The following is a 5,252-nucleotide window of genomic DNA, read 5'->3' on the forward strand; positions in this document are numbered from 1 at the left end:
AGTCAAAGAATCTGGGAAGTTTCTGCTCACCCTGGAGGAAGTGTAGAGATTCCCCAAGAAGAGGGTGGGCAAGCTCCCAGGATGGCATGTGCACCCAGAAACAGTACACACACAGGGAATACTGTAGCAAGTCATAAGTTTCTGGAAGGTAAGAGGTAGGGTATAAAATTTCCAGTGACTGAATCTACTTGTGATTGAAAATGAACTGTGTCTTTAACACCATACATGGAAGGAAAGTTGAAATATTCTGGAAAAACTGCTAGAAGACCCAAAGCTGAATTTAATGATGACATGATACTATTGACAAACATTTTTGTGAAAAAGAATAATAGTGATATTTAACTCCTATACTGAAGATTAAATGACTTGATAAATGTAAAGCAATTAGATCAGTACCTAAGAATAGTAAGAGTGACAATGATATTACCCCTGATGATGTTGATACTTATGATTAATGAGAGTTACAAAGATTTTGGAGTTAGGCCTCTGAGAATCTTGTCTTCCCTTTCAGTTGTGTTATCTTGGAAAATTTATGCAAACTCTATAAGCCTCAGTTATTCCATCTGTAAAATGTACATTGTGTTGGTATCTTCTTCATAAATGAAATCTAAGAGTTTGATTACAGTAGGCAATGCTAGATACCATACCTTCCCTTTTTGATAACCTACTGAGCAAGTGTGTGGTGATTTGTCACAGCAACAATAGAATTGAATAATGCAAGCATGGCCATGTAAGTCATATCTGCCTTTTTAAACTCAGCCTCTATCATACTCCAATTTTGAGATCACTATGTTTCAATTGGGATCACCTGGATTTTTCAGGATAACATTTTTAGGGAAAAAAATTCATTTTGCATGTAAGATGACAAATGCACAGGGTCTAGGGATGAGGATGCCAGGGTCTAGGTATGAGGATGCCAACCCGTTTTGGAACCATTATCTCCCTACCATTGGTGATTCCTTGACCAAGCTTAGCCAATTATATCCCCTTTCCTGAAAATCTGAATTTTTCATGGATAGATATCTGACTTGTAATGTTTCATAAAGCTGGGACTGAGTTATTGAGGAGATAGAAGAATAAAAGGGTAATAGCTCATGAACACTGAGAGATGTTCCAGGCCTGTCTTGGCTCTCCTGACATTGGAACACTGATACCCTCAACTGGACCCCCTTCCCTCTCCACCTGCTCATCAAAACTTTTCTCTCCTCATTTTGTAAGTGAGGTGTATGAAAATAAGATCTTAAAATTCTTTAGTTCAAAGTTGGAATAGTAAGGCATGGTCTCCTAAGTGTGATATCTTCTACTCCATTTTGTTGGAACCCAACTTTCTAGCAGCAGATGTGCCTTCTTATTATTCAGTTTCATAACAGGAGGAACTGTTCTCTGCTGGGTTGTGAAAAGGTCCGGGAACATTGTTTGTCTGCCAACAGCCAGAGAATTTGAACTTCTGGGTTGAAAGGGCTTAAGAAGACGTCTGTTTTTTGACAACCTCTCCAATCTAGTGTTGATTTGTCTCTACCAAGGAGTTTTATAATCTATGGTAGGACATCTCCATGTCTGGGAAATCCTTACTGTGTCGACATATATTGCAACATACATTGCAGAAGCCAGTCTGACGAACTTGTTCATTATGTCAGGGTGAGCTCTGCCTATTCTAACTCCTAGCCTTTATGCTGGCCCCAGAACAGTCTTTACCCTTCCGTATGCCCAGAAAATAGATATAACCATTTATCCACATTACAGTCCTTCTTCAGATGATTGGTGATGGTTAACAACTGTTTCTGACAATATCATTTTAATGGGTTTGAACTGTTATAACATTGGGGTTTTGATTTACAATTCCCTAATGTCCAATGAGGTTTAGCATCTTTCCATTTGCTTACTAGTGATTTCTGTAGCTTCATTGGAGAGATGTTTGTTCAATTTTTGAATTGGGTTGTTTGTTTTTTTGTTGTTAAGTTGAAGAACTTCTTTACATATATGAGATATTAATCCTTTATCAGATATTTGGATTCCAAATATTTTCTCCCATTGTGTAGGTTGTCTTTTATTTTCATGAAAAATTTGAGGAACAGATGTTTTTAATTTTGATGAGGTTGCATTATATTTATATTTCTTTTGTTCTTCATGCTTTGGTGTAAGAAATCATTGGCTATCACAAGGTGCTGAAGGTACTTCTCTATAATTTCTTTTACTATTTTGACAGTTATAGCATAAAAAGAACAATTACAGGGATTATTTAAGTGGTTGTAATGGACCAAGTTTAACTCTACCTGTGATGAATAGTTACTTTTTCCTTTTACTTAATAGATGGGAGATTATGGGACAGACTAAATTTTTTTAAACAATTCACAAAGCATACTTTGATTGCACATTTGAGATGTGGTGCACATAAATTTTCAACCATGTTACAATGTTTATTGAAAAAATGAGTGAATGAATGAACACTCAAACAAAATAAGGCTGAAGAAACAATATAAACAAGATGTTAAAAATCAATTTTTCAACACTAGAGATCCTCAGCAAAAGGTATATTAAACTATGCCATTGCTTAAGCCCTATGCTTTCTGCCGGAGTATAAGTTCCAGTAAGGATGAGCCCCCCAAAAATGGTGAAGTAGTTAAAATAATGAAAGGATTGGAAAGTGTAGGAATTTCAGATGCAACTAAATCTAATTGCCATGGAAGCTTATTTTAATTACAGAAAAGTCACAGGAGTTAAAATTAAGGATCTATCATGTACATACTCTATGAATTTGAGCAAGTCACTTAATCTCTCTGAGATTTGCTTCTTCATCTGGAAAATAATGGCAAACTAATCATTGCTCAGCAAATCTCATCACTTTTTTGAAGATTAAATGAAAACACGTTGGTGAAAGTGGTGTGATTTCCTTTAAGAGTATATTTATAATTACTATGATTTTTGCCTGCCATGCTCTTTGACCTGGTTTGATTCCCAATGCCTGTCCATGCCAAAACAATCAAACAAACAAAAAACTACCACCTATAATTGTTATGTCAAAGATCTCACAAGAGAAGTGTAGGGATCAAGGCAAATTTTCAGGATTTCCCTGGGATAGCATTGTGGGTACAGCTTCATTATACATTAATGCTACTGAAGATGCATGGTCTAGAGAAAGGGAGTGAGAGTCTAAGGGTCATGTAAAAGTATTGGGGTCATAAAATTCTTAATGACTTCATCCAATTCCAAATCCCCTTCTAAAATGAAAGTGGTTGGGGATCTGGGCAAAAGTAGAACAGTCAGGATTTGCAGAACAAGACACAGTCCTCCAAGGGATTGGGATGTAACTACATCCTCAACGCTGGCATTTAAATTTTGTTTAGTGTGGTGGGGAAGTGGCTGAATTCTTGTTAGGAATCTTCCTCTGTGGAACAGCAATCTGATTTTTTTTTTAATGTTCTTAGTTATTTCGTATTTTGTTTAAGAACAAAGTGACACTGAGACCTATATTCTTCCTCATGATTCTCATGCTACATGTTCAGATGATAATTCGGAATCATCTAAAAGGATAGATGAACTTCAATGCAGATGCCAGCCAACATAAAGATGAAGATGCAGACATCACTGAAAAACTCTATCAGAAGTTTAAAATTCTTTGTTGGTTTATGACAGGACTTCAAAACTTAGAGAAAAAGGCCAAACATATCAAAGCTACATGGGCCTAATGTTGGAATAAAGTTTGGGTTATGAGTTCAGAAGAAAATAGACTTCCCTATTGTGAAATTAAAAACCAAAGAAGGCACAGACCAACTAAACTGGAAAGCAATTAAACCTTTTCAGGATGTTTATGACCCCTATTTAGAAGACGCTGACTGTTTTATCAAAGGAGGTGATACATATGTCACACTAGACAATCTGAGATAGTTTCTTTCAAAAAAATGACCCTCAATGACCCATTTACTTTGGAAGAACATTTAAGCCCTATGTAAAGTAGGGCTACATGAGTGGAGGAGCGATATGTGCATTGAGCAAGGAAGCCTTGAAGGAACTTGTGGATGTATTTAAATCAGATGAATGTATACACAATTCCTCTATTTAAGATTTAGCACTGGGGAGATGCATGGCAATTGTAAACGTAGAACCAGGAGATTCCAGAGCTACCACTGGAAAAGAAACTGCATCTCTTTGTACTGCAATACCACTTATGTACCCCAAACATTTTGGTACTGGCTTATAACTACTATCCCACATTAGAGGGTCCTAGAGGCTGTTCTGATCTTGCCATTTCTCTTCATTATGTTGACCTTGTAAGTAAGTATGATTTAGGAAACCTCCTTTATCGTCTTTGCCCATATGGTTATTTATACAGATATTAACCTCCCTTACCTGAGCATATACTAAAGAAAATAAGTGAGGAATACAAAAATGATGATTCAAAAGTAAAATTTGGAAACTGTTGAAAAAAAAAACACGAACGAAAAGAGCTAAAACGTCTTCATGGCACTGAAGGAGGACTTCTGCATTTCTGATATAGAATACTGGATCCTGGTGTGGAATTCTTCCTAAATGAGTATTCCATATTAGAAATCTTTCATATAAATAATTATACACTGAAGCTTTAGTGATCTTTCATTGGCTAAAATGTTTTGATACCGTTATATATTTATATATAAAAAAACATGTGTTTTTAAAGTGGTGCCCAGGTAGAGGGAATAGAAAAGAGACTTTGTTGCCAGTTCCTGACCACCTGTGTTATTATCACGGAGAAACTAAAACAGTTAAATTTGCTAAAAGTACACTGCACTATGTTAGTAACACACACAATGCTGAAAAATAACTGCCTAATGGAAATCATAGAAGAAAAATTTTTGTTCAGTGTTGTTTGTAAACCCAAGATATGAGTTGGCATTTACAGTAACATAAATGAAAAAATTCTCTGCACACTGCCCCCCATTTTGTTTATCTAATAAAAATTTTCCTGTGATTACTTATAGCATTATATCTTCTGGCAAGAGGTGACATATGAACAGCACTTATCCTAGAGTGCATTATTAAACAAAAACTTTGAATTTATTGTCAGCTTGACTATATTATATACTTGGTTCTAATTAGTGGTTAAACTTTCACTAATCACTCCTGAATAACATTCTCCTCTATTAATATTTATTTACTCAAAGCATTAGCAGCATTCTGTAAGCATACGTTCTTAAATATTTTGTCCCAAATTTACCCATCATTAATTATAGATAGCTAACAAGAAATATAATGCTCCTTGGGGATGCTTTCCTTAT

The 5,252-nt window shown here is 35.6% G+C and overlaps 1 pseudogene; it reads left to right on the forward strand.

Moving 5' to 3' along the window:
* The first annotated feature begins 722 nt into the window (after nt 1-722).
* Nucleotides 723-4,337, forward strand: LOC143668159 (glycoprotein-N-acetylgalactosamine 3-beta-galactosyltransferase 1 pseudogene; annotated as a pseudogene).
* The last annotated feature ends 915 nt before the right edge of the window (nt 4,338-5,252 follow it).

Source organism: Tamandua tetradactyla, chromosome 24 (assembly GCF_023851605.1).
Source record: "Tamandua tetradactyla isolate mTamTet1 chromosome 24, mTamTet1.pri, whole genome shotgun sequence".
Taxonomy (NCBI): domain Eukaryota; kingdom Metazoa; phylum Chordata; class Mammalia; order Pilosa; family Myrmecophagidae; genus Tamandua; species Tamandua tetradactyla.